General features: G+C 39.7%; 1 long non-coding RNA gene across 1 annotated transcript in view; it reads right to left on the bottom strand.

The window, feature by feature from the left end:
- Window positions 1-332: 332 nt before the first annotated feature.
- Window positions 333-15,884, bottom strand: part of LOC144829764 (uncharacterized) — a 186,378-nt gene continuing 170,826 nt past the window's right edge. Inside the window, exon 3 of the long non-coding RNA XR_013610808.1 lies at window positions 333-469. This is a non-coding gene — a long non-coding RNA (uncharacterized LOC144829764). The remainder of the gene's footprint in view (window positions 470-15,884) is intronic.

Genomic DNA, 15,884 nt, shown 5'->3' with positions numbered 1-15,884 from the left:
TGCGACAACTGGCATTTTAGTGAATCGACATCCATCTCACTAAAACCTTGCAGGACCCTAGACTGAGCACGATTGAGAGCTAAAAGCAGCCCTGGAAAATATTTGAATACAAACCTCAATTTTACACTGAGCAAACCTGGCGAGCGAGCCCGACTCTAGTGGAGCGTTTGTAGGGTTGACCCAAAACAAATTAAGTTAAAATGGGTAAAAACAACTCAATTTACAATATTATCCAAATGTTTTAGAATAGAACAATAGCTTTAACAGAAGGTTCTCAAAAGGGACTTATAAAATATCAATGTCTACAGCCACAAATTATATATCTACCTGAATGAAAACTGTATGTGCCTCCTGCAGTGCTGATTTGAGGTATCGATGGCCATCCAGTCTTAAAAGAAGCGTGATCACCCAGCCTCCAGGATTTTCAATATGTACATATGGGCATAACATGTGCTGACCAAGTTCAAACCTACAATAGGAATACAGGATTAAAAAAATTGAAGAAATCTAGGTTTTATTTCTTTACAGCAAATAAATAACTTTATACGGTTCATGTACTCTTTTGAGAAGTCGTGAATAGTGTTTCACTGTGTGATAGCGGTATGAGAGACAGGTATGGTTATTTCATGTTATAATAGATCAGCAGGGTAAGCGAAATGGAACGTATTTTGTGCTATTAATTGAAGGTCAATTGACTAACGGATGGTCAATTGATTCATGGATGTTTATTTTTTATTGAACTATTATCCTTCCTGAGCCTTGTTAGTATTGTAGTGGGTAACAAGCTGAATATTCATGAAGGGAATCCGACAGACTACTTTCCATAAACTCATAGAATTGCCCAAAAAATCTCCTCAACCCATAATTTAACTTGTAGTGAACTTACCAAAACAGTTTAACAGTGTATCTTTGTTGAATGCAGACCTTGAGTTCACCAAAAGCACTTGGCAGGAGCTACATCCATTAACAATGCAACAGTAAATGACGGTGCGTAATACAAAACGACTCCCATGATGGCCTGCAAATTCTAAAAAGTACCCTCCAAGTTTCCAGTTAGGTAGTATATGACTTTACAACTACTAAGAGGCCTCAGACAGGACACCTCACAAATATACAGGCACATGCATCAAAGCATTTTGCAATCGCAAACGGTGCGAATGGCACTAATCGGCCGTTTGCGATCGCAAAAATTGCTTTTGGAATGCATGAAACAAGTAGCCCATCGCAATTTAAGAAATCGCATAATTTGCGATTTCTTAAATTGCGATTGCATTTAAGGAATAGCAATTTGCAATTCCTTAAATGCAATGCAAGAAAGTAAAAAGATTTGCGATTTCGCAATTAAGAATCGCAATTTACCATCACATGTAAGGTGATGGTAAATTGCGATTTTTTAAAAAAAAGCATCAAAGTGCATTTTTTAAAGTCCCATGTTACGCACACACATGCCCCTGGGGTATGTGTGTGCGTAACATGGGTGCACATATCAATTTCAGGGGTGCAACAGGGTGTCCTTTGGACACCCCTGCACCCTTGAAATCGCAATCTCCATTTGCGAATCGCTAATTGCGATTCGCAAAATGAAAATGTCTTCCCATTCATTCCTATGGGCCTCTAGGCCCATAGGAATGAATGGGGAGGGATTCCTTAATTGCGACTCGCAATTTGCGAGTCGCAATTAAGGAATGTTTAGAAATCGCACATTTTTCAGCAATTTCTACATGCATAGGCATTTGCGAATTCTTAATTGCGATTCCTTAAAAATCGCAATTAAGAAATCACAAATGACTACAATGATGCATGTACCTCGTCGTCTTTAGCCAATCAGACTCTGCCTTACAGACTGGCACTATATGTCCCCTTTTTCAGATCATTTCTCTTTAACAGCTGCAGGATCACCATTTGTATATCCGCACCAGGTATAACACTTTTAAACAATGTGAACTATAAAAAATAAAAAACATTCCTGAATCCCATTAAAGGTACATTCTGGAGTAGAACATGAGGGAAATGAGGCAGCACACTCATTCACTCTTTTCCTAAATGATCTTCGAAACTTGGGCTGTCTCTCCCAAAAAATTCACTATGGCTTGTAGGCCAAAAAACGTCAATTCCACAGTTTTTTTTTTAAATCCAGGGCAACACCATAGGAAAGGGTAATCAGTTCACCTAACTGGGGATCACTTGTGACTCTGGGTTCATGGGCCCGATGCCGCCAGGCCAGAAAGCAGCCTCTTCTCATTTTGTTGGGTTTCTTTTTAATTTGGCTTGAAGTGTAGGTAAAATGCCAATTGCCCTTTTGGAAATTCACTAAAGGAAATGTATCCCTACATTGACGTATGGGGTACTGGGACACAAGTACCATACAAATGGGTATCCCCATGGGCATCTCGCATTTTTACGGTCACCATGAATGGGGCTAGATTACTTGGAGGGCCACTCCGAATCTACTGTGGCCCTTGATTTGCTGTAACGACCATGCATCCCTTAACAAAAGTATAATTGAGGATTGTTTAGCATACAATTCGGGAATTCCCCTCTCTTCGCTCTGATATATCCTGACAACAGCCCTAAAACTGGGAAGACCATCTATCTTTTCCAAGCTAATAGAATTATGGAAAGCAGATAGAGGTTGGCTCACAAAAAGCTATGTGGATGTAAAACCTAGAGATAGAGAAAGGGTTGGGTTGTTAAAACCCTGTCATCAATCTGTGTCATGATCCAAACCTGTGCTGACTTGAAGCCGTACTTGGACCTGGTGCCACATCCATGGGAGCAGATGCTTCTGTCTAACTTGAGATTGGGGTCAATGAAGTGGCATCTTTACTTACCAATAGGTCAGTACAATTTTTAGGAATTTGCAGCTGCCCCTCTGATGAATACTCACCTCAGACCCGTTACAATTTGTATTTTTTGTAAGCATTGTGAGCAGTTTTTATATAATTTATTAAACTCAATACATAGGAAATTAAAATTTAAGAACTGCAAACCTGCATTGCTCTTCCTACAAATGCTTAAATCGCCTGAGGTAGCTTCACGACATACAGTTCCTTGCCACTATATAGTTTCTCTCTGTTCCACTTATAGCCAGGTGTACAAGGTATGAATACGCCATTTTGAGACACACCAGTTCAGTGACCACAAACAACTGAGTTTCTTTGGAGAAGAAGTCTTGATCCTAGGGGAGTCGACAGGGTTACGGCCTTAGAAGACCGCATTTGGTTTGAACTTCGATGAGGAGCTAAATGTGCAGTCGTGAATTCTTGTTAATGGTACCCGTGCTTATTCTGTGATGACACGGGGCTTTGATGTTTTTAATGTTTTCATTTCTCGTGATACATGTTCTGTTTTGTGTCATTCACATGGAGAAGAGGAAGGGACTCTCCCCAGCATGCTAGGTTTGGAGAGGAGGCCCTGGCCGGGGCACACTACCCTACTCTTCCAGGGCACTGGGACACATGTGGTGTTATTGTTTGGACTTAGCAACATATTAAGTTTTATGTTTCCTAGACTGGTACTCTCTGTGTGAGCTGCTGAGTATGTTGCCTTGGACCCTACTGTGGTAGCCATTCCCCCATAGACTTCTCCCATCCGATGTTTTCCATCTTGGCTAACCCTGGTCTGCCTCCTAGCTTTTACCTAGACCAAACCACCTAGTCAGGTCGACTTGCATTTAACTTTATTTCCTTTCACCGAGCCTGCTGAGTTCTCACATTCTGAGCTGTATTTTCTGTATGTTTGCACCACTATAATCAGGTTACACTCTTGCCCATTGGGGCTCGATGTCTCTTAGGTGGCCTGCACCCTACCACTCTTTACTAACCCAGTGTAGACATATGCACCGTTTTTTGAGGATCTTAGGTCCTCAATTGCCCAATTGGGCTTTAAACTCTGACCTTGCCATTAGTTGTTTCTCTTACATTGGTGTTTTAAGCTCGATGCACTGAGGATTACTTACATATTTACACTCCTACATGTGGAGGGCCTTGCTTCTTTTCCCAATTGGGCTTCACTAACTCACCATTTATTGACAACTACCATGCAGACTTGACATCCTTGCTCTATTTGACCAATGGAACTTTATGCTTGTTTACGTCACATGCTCACAGTGCAAGCATGCACTCTTACAAAACGCAGGAAGAAGGGGCGTCTGTATCAATATGTTTCAGTTATTTTATCACAGCGCTTTAGATTGTAACTTCTATACTTTTTCAATGCCTATACTTGGTGCTATTACACATTTATTATTGAAATCTATCATGTATGTTTTGCATCGCACTGTACGATGCACCTTGTCTCAAAACCTTTAAGAAAGACAGTGACAGTGACATATATATATATATATATATATATATATATATATACATATATATATATATATATTCACAAAAAACAAAGGTCAAAGAGATGTTATACATGTGAAAATGTCATTCAAAACATACCAATTAAGTATACAAAACCACTGACATTCACCACTTATAGTTAGCTCAAGTAACTGTAACTTGTCTCTGAAAGTACCTATAACTCGCTCCCCCGCCATGCACACTTTTCTCATCAATAATTTAATTGCAAATGTTGTAGTGATATTATCAATAATATAATAGAGGGTGTCATAAGGGATGAAATATATGGGATAAATAGCAGTGCATGACAAGGGCGCAAGTTAAAGTTATCTTATGGCATGTGTTAGTGAGGAAGGTTGCGTGCCCCCCCTCCCTGAGCCTTAATAGGTCTGGGCGATCTTACCCCCCTGGGTTTATGCACTTTTGAGTGGGGGCCCACCCAGAGAACTCACCAAGCAATACGTTGAGGCCGCCAAGGAGGCCCAGGGTCCAGCCGGCTCCCTGCCTGCACCCGTCCTGGGTGCTGAGGGTGCCGTCATTGCGCCCACCTTGTGGGAGCAACTGTTTTTGTTTGCCCCCACCAGACAGAGCAATGTGTGTTTCCCTATCTGCAGGCACCCGCTGGGAGCATTTTTAAATCTCCTGCTGAGGTGTAGCAGATATGACTTCTGCGGGCAGGGAAGGCATGTTTGCCTCCACCTGGTGGGAGCTTTAAAAATTCTACCACCGGGTACGTTCCATTCCATGCTTTTTGGCATATTCTGTAACCCAAAAGATCTAACTGTGTCCAATTAACTTCTTTGAAGAGTACCACAAACCTTCAAGAAACACTGCCTGAATCTAGGAAAGTGTAAAATGGATGTACTGGGCTACAACACTGTCGAAATTAGATACTATTTAACATATTATGGTTACAAAAGAAACTGTGTGATTGGTTATATGTAAGATTGGGTTAGTAACATGGCACAAACAGTACTAAAGAAGCACATCATAGAACAAATAGACTAGATGTATACTTTAAGAATCTTATAGTGTACCTACAACAGTTACAGTGATATTTAAGATTGTTCGACCATGTAAACCAATAAAGTATAGGGTTAAAAGGGAAAGCCACCTTTTATGTTTTTTTGCTGGTGATTTGTTGAAAACACCTGTGAAAGAGAGACTGACTTTAATCACATGACAAAATAAACTAATAGTACGCTACCTAACCAGTACAACTGAGCTGTACCACACATTGCTATTGGGTTATATTTTGCATTAGGCTATAACCATAGCCCAATACTACTAGACTTATGCAAACACAAGGTGAATTGTTGTACTAGAACTAAAGTTCAAGTTAAGCTTGGAGATACACCTAGGTATTTAATAGTGTTAACTTACAAGGAAGACAATCTGAATATTTACTCCTGTTGAATGTAAATACAAATAAAGTTGCATAATATTTTAGTCAGAAAACTTTTTTTATGTAGAGCTACAGTGTGACTTTGACTTCAATTTTAATTATCATGAATAGTACTATTGGTTTTTGTTTTCTATTTTTATATACAGGTATAGCTACAGCACAATGCCTTCCAAACATTACCAGAAAAAAAGAAAATGTACTCTGAATATAGTGGAAAAGTACCTACAACTACAAAAGTAAGAAAATACTTTTTGCTTATGATATGGTTATGCATGAAAAAAAAGCTTAGTAAAAATGCTAATATGTGTACAGAATACACCAACAAAAACAAACCATTGAATGCAGAAATCTGCGTCACGAGGTGCCGGATTAAAAAGAGTCTGATTTCCTTGCAAAAAAGTTTGTAATTTTTGCAACACAATTTGGATGTACAAAATGGACTTGTAAATGAAGCAATGAGACATATATTGCAATTTGTAAAATAGAAAATTATTTTTGTAATAATTCTATTTATTGACAACTCAACAGAATACATTACAGTTCGTTCAGTTCCATAGCCTATATCATGAAGAATAGCTTACAGTTATAAGTGTAAATACCACATTGCCATAACATTACAAGTGTTTTACAGCATTCAGCGACACTCCAGGGGAACCATTCCTCATATATACATCCCCCCATGCGCCCCCTCCACAGAGTTCCCACATGGGCTCCTTGTTCCCATTTCCTGGGACACCCCTGCTCTCATACGCTATTTTCTCCGCTATCATACATCAATCAAGGTCCTTCATCCAATCCTGTAGTGTTGGTGTGTCGGGTGCTCCCCACAGCTCTGCAATATTGCACTTAGCAATTACCAGTCGCAGTGTCACCCAGGTTTATTCTTTGGTAATGAGGTCGGTAGCCTCCGACACATTTAGGAGGCACCATTTCGGGGAAGGAGCCACCTCTACTCCCAAAACTTTACTCACGCTATGGACAATGGCCACCCATGTATAGATGGGCATTCCCATATTTTATGATAATACATACCTTCTTGACCACACGGTCGTCTACAATTAGGGTCTATCCCTCTATCCATTTTAGCCAAGGTTTGACAGGAGATGTGCGTTCTATGTAATATTTGTAAAATAGAAAATTATTGATGAAATTGAATTTGTTATTATAAAATATGACAATTTTAACCTGTTGGGTGCGTCTGACGGTCCACGGCCATCCGATGTCACAGTGGGCATGTGCGTAGGACGGCCAGGGCCGTCCAAAACACGCCCACTCATTAATTCCCCAGCATTGCGGCAGAATTTGTGCCACGGTCAAGGGGTTAAGGAACCAAAAGACATTAAAAGAGAAAACACCAAGATTTTAGGGAATAAATGTAAATAGTTATTTTGAATTCCTTTTGTACTTTAAGTACAACTCACAGTTGGACAAGCTCAGTATTTAAAACAAGCTTTTTCACAATCCATTTAATTCATGTTTTTCCCCTGTGTTTGATGATGCACAAAATATCATTCTTATCAGGACCCTGCTGGGTGATGACAGCATACATTAGGGGCTTATTTAGTAATACCCTCTAAACAACAATAAATAAAAACATTTGCATTGATTATGTTTTATTGTAAACAAATATAGATGCAATTTAGTGTTTTTAATTGAGTAAGAAAATCAAATGTCAAAATTAGAAAGTTAAAATACTATTCCTTTACTAAACGTAACTCCAAAATGTAACTTGCTAACGCTTCAGCTCTCCTGCTGCCTGCTATCTGTTCCTCGTCTGGGGGCACCACAAGCGCCAGGATTCCTCGCGGCCGGAGCCACATGCATCGTCAGCAAGTGCCTGGGGGCGCTTTAAAAAACGACGCAGGCTCCCGCAGCGCGGGACGCGTACAGGCATGCCCGGGCTGTGCCCGGGCAAAGCCGGGCCAAGTGCGGGCCCGTCTGCGCCAGTCAGCGGCTGAATAAAGCTGGGCTGGGCCACACCTCTTGGTTCCACAGACTTCGGTAAGATTGTTATCACTATTTGTTTTTTGTGATTGAATTAAGACATTTGTTATTCAACAGGTACAATGGGCAAAAGGAAACTGCCATCTGTTGTGGGGAAAGTCTCTATAAAAAATGCACCAATTAACAAATATCTGCAAAATGCAGTGGGATTGATAAATAGCGAGATTGTCCAGGTGGAGGAAGAACTCGCTGCCACAAAAACTGCACTGGCCGCTGCTTTGAAAGAGTCTGCATTAGAGGGTGAGTGTGCCCCTTTAGACCTTGTGAGTAATGGAGTAAATAAGGTCATAGAGGCAAAATTACATGTTGCTAATGTAACTGACAAGGATTCCCCTTTGAATCTGGTAAATTCTTGTATTTTGAGTAACCCATTGGAGATCTCAGTGTTGTCCAATAGTACAGACTTGCTTTCTCCACCAGCTAAAAAGTCTAAACAACAACAACCCATTTGAAAGATGGCCCTGGGAATAACCAGACTGTGAAGGCTAAAACTAAGCCAAAGCCAAAAAAAGGAGGAAAAATGTAACTATGGTAAATACAGAGAGTAACTTGGTAGAATCTGCCCTACGACCACAACATTTAGAAACTTTATTAAAGAAACTTCATGGCAAATTGGATAATATAGAGCAGCGATTAATGTCAGAAATTAAGTTAGTTCAGAAGGATGTGACTTTCTTGACAGACCTTGTTTCTGAACTATTACTGTCCAAACATCTGAATAAGGCAATTAATATAAAAAATAAAATGGAAAGGCCAAAAGAAGGATCGAGCATCATTACAACTTCTGGTGAACATCAACAGGGAGTGGTTCCCTCCGTATCACTTCCTAGGGCTCACCCACATATAAAACCTGCTTCCAGCGAAAGCACTAAGGTTGATACAGTTTCCCCTATTATACCTGTAAAAGCCAATATTGTGGAAATTCGGATTAGGAAAATACAAGAGAGTAATAAGCTTGAGAAGTCATTACATCTCCCTCCTGAGGCAACACCTTACGTTATAGTATTGAATAATGTACCAAGACTGGCAGATAATAATAGCCAATTATATGAGTCTCTGAAAAATCAAGTGGTACATTAGTTATCTGCAAAAACTGATTTTGGATCTAATATGTTACAGCAGAACATTATAATGTTAAGAAGAGTGACTTGGGTGGGTAACTCTAGGAAACAATATCAACGAGATTGTGTTGTGGTGAACTTTCGGAGCCGGGATCTGGTTGGGAAGTTGTTAGAAATATTTTGAAACTACCCAATTGAACCTTTTTGTAGGTAGCATGATTGCATAACTAGTGTTCCTCTTGTTTTTTTTATAGACCTAGTTATAGCAGCTCAAATTTAACTAATAGGAATGACCCAACCCCAATCTCAATCGCTCCCTTATATAATAGGTATGCACCCCTGAGGAAATGCAGTGAAATCGAATGACAGATGGAAGTTGTGGAAGACCCACCAGTAACGGATGTATGACATTACAACGCATGCTTTTACCACGCATGCTGTTACAACGCAGTTTTTACAACGCATACTGTTACAACGCATAGCACTTAGGGGTGCTGGATAGTGAATAGTTTAATTTACTATTCCAACTCCAGTCCCCGTGGATAGTAGGGAAGGTGTTGGGTAGTAAATTAAATCCATTCCCTATCCTAGAGCGCCCCCCAGCACAATGCATTGTAATGACATGCGTTGTAATAATTGCGTCGTAAAGGCACTGCGTGGTAAAAGTTGCGTTGTAAAGGATGTTTCCCACCAGTAACAAGTATGGAAAATATTTCAAATTGAGGTTGTTTCGAATGTACATGGAGACAATTTAGCTGATATATAGGCTAGTAATGAGAATAGTATTTCTTCTTATAATTCAGTGGAAACTGATTTTGGTATAGAACCTCATGAGATTTTAATTATGTCTTAAAATGTAGCAGGGATCAAAAATAAGATAAAAGATGAAGATTGGCTAAAAACATTAAAGGTTGTACGCTAATCATGATACAGGAAACCTGGCATACAGAGCCCTTTTTTATTAACTGTTTTCAGATGATTTGCACTAGGGCTACTCCCTCAAGAAAGGGGAGAGCAAAAGGAGGCTTAGTTACCTTAATTGCTGTAACGTCACCCCTAATAATAAGGAAAGCCAATATTATTTCACAATATTATCAGGTTTTTATATTTCTATCTGGAGGGGAAACAAGCTATAATTGTAGTACATTTTTATAATCATATTTTTGACAACTCTAAATCTGAGGTTATTAAATCATTGGAGGAAGATTTGAATTGATTTTTAAAAGGAGTGGGTGGAGATTATACGCTCATCTGGAAAGGTGATTTTAACTGTGAGACGTGTGAAATAGCTTCAGGAAAACCACGTGGATACTGTGACCATTTTGGCAAGAAAATTCCTCACTTCTGACATGATTTTTATGGGGAAGCCATTAATAATATGACACATAAACATAATTTATCAGTTATAGAGCCAGATAACGCTAATGGAAAAGCGGTCATTTAAACATATGTGGGGACTAGGTCGTCCTCGAATATTGACTATTTCATTATGTCAAATTATTTGAGGGGCCTGGTGGAAAAACTTGTTATAAATGTAAATATGTTTAGTGACCATCACCCATTGATCATGCAATCTAATGGGTAAGGAAAGAGGTAAGAAAGTGGACACTAACATTAAGACACAAGGTAATAATGGAGTTTCTATAAAATGGACGGGTGTGAATCCTACCCTTTTTTTGGATAACCTTAAAGGGAAAAAAGAAGAAGATATAAATATTTGTTTGAATGGTTCCTCTACAAACCTGGTAACTGTAAGTGCATTTAGTAATATTATGATGGAAATTGCAGGTGACTTAAAAGTAAAAAAATTAGAAAGAATGTTCGGAATCGCAATCCAAGATGGTTTAATTGGGAGTGCCCCAAACTAAATAGAGAATTAAAAACAGCACTCAAAGTTAGACCAAGGGAAAATGATATGATAAGTACACTGAGGGAAAATTATAAAAGTACCCTGAATCAAAGGAAAGTTGAGATTCGTGAGGATGCCTGGGAAAAACTAACCCAGGCAGCAAAGACCAGAGATGTGGTTTTGTTTTGGAAAACAATTGCTCACCCTTTCTTCAGGGAGGACACTTCAGTGAAAATTGACCGTGTGGTCCCCCTGAAGATTGGATAATGCATTTCAAGGGTATTTGTAATCCAGAAGCTGTAAAACCGTTTAATTCTAATCATGGAAAGTTCATATTATTAGAACCTGTAGAATCACCGGTAATAACGCTAGATGAAATAAGATTAGCCTTACAGAAAAGTGCTAATGGTAAAGTTGGGTGTCTAGATGGGGTACCCATTGACGGTTTTAAACATGATATTGATTTCTGGATTCCCATTTTATTAAATCTTTTTAATGCTACTTTAGGAGATGTGCTGCCCGCATCCTTGTTGCAGAGGATGATTGTACCTATTTTTTTAAAAGAGGATAGAGGGAAGGCAAATTGCTACCACCACATTTCCCTTCTTGACTCATCTTCAAATTCATGCTGGGAAGATTGGAAATTTGGGTTGACGAAAATAATATTTTAACAGGGACCCAGTATGGTTATAGAAGGGGTATTGGGACTGTGGAACAATGCCTAAATCTGGAGCTTTTGATCCGCAAATATACATTAGCAAAGGAAGGGGTCTTACGCCTCTGCTTTGTTGACCTTACTAGCGCATTCGATCTTGTAAATCATGCTAAATTTTGGCAAACATAGAAGGAGCTAGGTGCCCAGATCGATATTATTATATATCTATCCCAGATTTATACCTTTTTAACTTCTAGAGTGCGGTTCGGTAAAACGAGTGAAAGCACCGCGGATTTTAGGCTAACACGTGGAATACACCAGGGATGCGTTCTTGCACCCCTCCTATTTTCTTTATATATCAACAACGTAGATTCCTTCCTACAGAGTCATCTAGTAGATTCTCAAAAAGTGGGGGTTTGACCAACTCCACTCCTCTTATATGCAGACAACGCTGTCCTGTTATCTAGGACAGCGAACAGACTGCAATGTTTAATTGAGAAATCTGCATCATTTATGGCTGAGAAAGAGCTTCAGTTAAATCTAAAAAAAAGCATTTGTCATGACATGTGGGAGGAATAGGATAAAAAATAGACAACACTATGTGGGATGGGACGTTATTGGTAGAGTTTTAACTTTTTCATATCTGGGACTATTTTTTAATAGGAATGGCACATGGAATACGCAAATTGAATACTGTAATATGAAATTACTAAGAACAATTGAGTGTTTAAAAAGAAGGGAGATACCCCTATGTTTTGCACATACACATAAGCAACAAACACAGAAGTCACTATATCTTAATATACAAGAGGACAAATACCTCACCGTGGGCCGAGTGTCTAGTTGATATGTTTAGCAATTGATGCCTACAACTATTTCCCAAAGATAATGCCTAACTCAAAAATACTTATCTCTTTCTACCTAACACCAGTATAGAAGTACAGCACACAATTCCTGTAAACAAAATTTCAGTTTCAACCACAAATTATATTAAAAAAATTAAAGATAAAAATGATTTATTACATATTCATTCTGATAACATTATTGGCATTCCTCCCAATACAGGTTACAATCTAATTTATCACACATACAGATAAAAACTTTTCTTTAAAAACAGTTGATGCACGCGCAGACGTTAAGCACTGGGCGACCTTGCCCCTCACCCTCCTGGGAAGGGCAGCCTTATACAAGATGATGGCGCTTCCCAGGTTTCTATACATATTGGAAAACACCCCGTATCCTGTCCCACCGCGGTACTTCAAACAAATCGCTGCGTTAGTCTCCAACCTGCTCTGGAACAATGGCCCAGCACGTATAGCGTATGACAAGTTAGTGAAGAGTTGGTATGAGGGAGGGATTGCGCTTCCCAATATTCAGCTTTATTACTGGGCAGCCCAACTCAAAATAATTAACCAATGGCTGCACACCCCGAGAGACGACCCAGCCTACAGGGCGGACTGGTCGCAGCTAGGGACGAACTGCATGCTCTCGACACTATATAATAAACCACAACTCAAACATCTGCGCGGCCCGACACACCACGCGGTGGCCCTCTGGCATATAGCACAGGCAAAACTGGGCTGGAAAGGAAGAATCACCAAAATGACACCATTGTGGGACACGAAATCACTGGGAAACCTTAGAGGGTGTGCAGGATTTACGCAGTGGGACTCTATAGGTATTTCCACGGTGGGGGACCTCTGGGACAAAGACACAGTAATACCATTCCCACAACTCCAGCAGCAGTATGACCTCAGACCCACGGAAACATTTAGGTACATACAAATTAGACACGCACTGCTCCAGGCTATCCCAACGGGCACTGCTCTGCCGGAATCCTCACCACTTGAGGACAGGCTATTGACAGACTTCATGCAACAGAGCGCGACTTCACTTACATACAAAAAACTGATCAACAACTTAGAGGACCCCACGCTGAAACTTAAAGACAGGTGGGAAGAGGACATAGGTGTAATGGACGAATCGGAATGGAACGAAGCTTTGGCTTCCCCGAAAGAAGTAGGCATTTCGGCAAAGTTCAGACTTGTGCAATTAAAAATTTTACACCGCATCTATTACACCAGGACACTACTCCACAAGATCCATAGAGCGCCCCATCCCTTCTGCTTGAGAGGCTGCGGGGAGGAGGGAACGCTATTTCATACACTATGGGACTGCCCGCACATACAGGAATTCTGGAGGCAAATCATGCGCACAATCTCCCAGGCGCTCAAGATTTCCATTTTACCAGAACCTCGTAAGTGCCTTTTGAATATCTGGGACCCAAATGACCTAGATAGGTATGGGATAATTTGGACTACGCTAGCCATAACAGTGGCTAAGCGTGATATCGCACAGAAATGGGGGGCTCCAGATTTGCCCACTGCGAGCAGATGGACTAGAAACATGGATGTCCTGATGGTTGCGGAGAGAACTGTATATGTCCTTCGAGCTTCCCCCCGCAAATGGAATAAGGTGTGGTCAGCGTGGAATGTTTATAGGGGTGAGATATGTGAGCCCTTACCGGAGGGGGACGATCTGGACTCGGAGGGGGAGGAGGAGTAGCGAATGGAGTTGGGGATGTCCGCTTACTCGTGCTACACGCAGCAACGCATTGCATTAACTTACCTATGAGAAGACAATTGGGCGAGGGTGCCTGATGTTGGGAGAGGTAATGGGAAATGTACATAAAAGTGATGACCTAAGTTTGGGGGGAGGGAGGGGGGAATGTCTCTTAGAGTTTTACGAGAGACGCCCATGTTGGGCAACATTTAACGGGGAAACACTGGTATAGTTTATTAAAATAGGTGAGAAACTACGGTAGAGCATGCATAGAATTTATAAGAGAAGAAACGAGCCATAAATGCAGGGTAGAAAATATCATATATACTTCCAGGACTGCACCGTACATATAAGAAAATGCCAGCTTGAATGTATTGTACTAACTGTATACTATGCCTTCATAATAATAAAGTTTTTGAAAAAAAAAAAAAACAGTTGATGCAGCGTTTCGGTGATCATTCAATATTTTCACCTTCTTCAGGAGAAAAAGTTTTCATCAAATCTAGATATGAAAAATATTTAGTTTAGAGACCTACACGTCCCAAAAATTAAAGCGTACTGTACTGATTTGAAATTTCATAAACACCGTGGTTTTATCTATTCTTACATTTTTATATTACATTTTTATTCTATACATCCATTAACATAGCTTAATACTCAGCCCCTCACAGTTTATATCTAAAACTGTAACATACCTACAGCATGAATTACCTCTATGTAACAGTTGAAATTTCTTTATATATTGGCTTCCAAAAAACTATGAACTCAAATGGAAATATCTCTTGTCCCTTAAATCATGCTTTCTGTTGGTACACTCCAAAAATCTCATGCTATAAATTCTTTCATACCTTGTTATTAGCTGGATTATGTTCAAACAAAATCTATAAAAATGGAATTTAAAAGAATGTATATATTGCTTACTAAACTGTTGGCCACTACATATGAACAAGATCGCCTACCGCATTCTTAAATATGCAATATTTCTACTTTAAAATCAGCGGAGTATTAGTAACCGCATTTGTAAATTTGCGGCATTGTACTTAAACACAGTAGTTTTATAAGGTCTAGTTACTTGCTACATTGTTGGCACCCTCCGGATAACGTCCAACTCGCATCTATATAGGTGCCTGGGTTCTCTATAGTCAGCTGGCCGCCACATTGTTTAGAATATTATCAAGACCACACTCGAGTTGTCTATTCCGACATTCAAAAAGCATTCGCGGCTAAGGAACAACCATCTAATTAATGGCATATCAGCATTGTACGAGTACTAGCCCCATCTTTATTGAAACTTTTTAGGTTAGATCGAAAAAGTGGCTCTCGTATTCTCTACGTTTGTATGGTAGTAACCTCATGAGTCTATTTAGAATAACTGCGCAAAAGAACACTCCACTTCTCGACATACCTGCTCGGTGAACAGCGGCCTCCCTGCTCTAACAGGTATCCGGATGCAGTCTATGAATTGCTTCCGGAGTCATAACCTTATATACATGTCCGGGTGTCGATGCAGATTACCGTATATTCAATATTATTAAATGTTTTGTCATCCAATGGAAATTACGAAGCTACGTTGTTTTGAAGAAATATATAAAGGAATTTTTTTTAATTGTTTGTGAATAATACTCAGTTGATACTGCTCGATATTACAAGCTTATGACGGCCATCTTAAAATGTCTAAATGGCGCAAAACACATGACGATAATCATTACATTTGGCAGGGTTTCGCTCCCCTGTTATAAACAAATCATATAAATCGTTGTTTCTCATTTTTCTTTTCCACTTGTTGCTATAAAAAGGGAATAGAAACCGGTTCCCGAGCAAGCGTGTTGACATATTACCACACACGATGCTTGACTTCTCTCCAATAAGACTGAAAATACAATCTATAATGCTTATTACAAATAACTATCTTTGCACAGTTAGGCTGGTCAAAAAAATGTTTTATTTGTATGTTCTGCTTATTATGCCACTATATATGGAAAGCTATACTACGTGGGCTGCACAG

This window comes from Lissotriton helveticus, chromosome 1_1 (assembly GCF_964261635.1).
Source record: "Lissotriton helveticus chromosome 1_1, aLisHel1.1, whole genome shotgun sequence".
NCBI lineage: Eukaryota > Metazoa > Chordata > Amphibia > Caudata > Salamandridae > Lissotriton > Lissotriton helveticus.
Note: the sequence above shows the minus strand (reverse complement) of the source record. Positions and strands in the feature narration are given on the sequence as shown.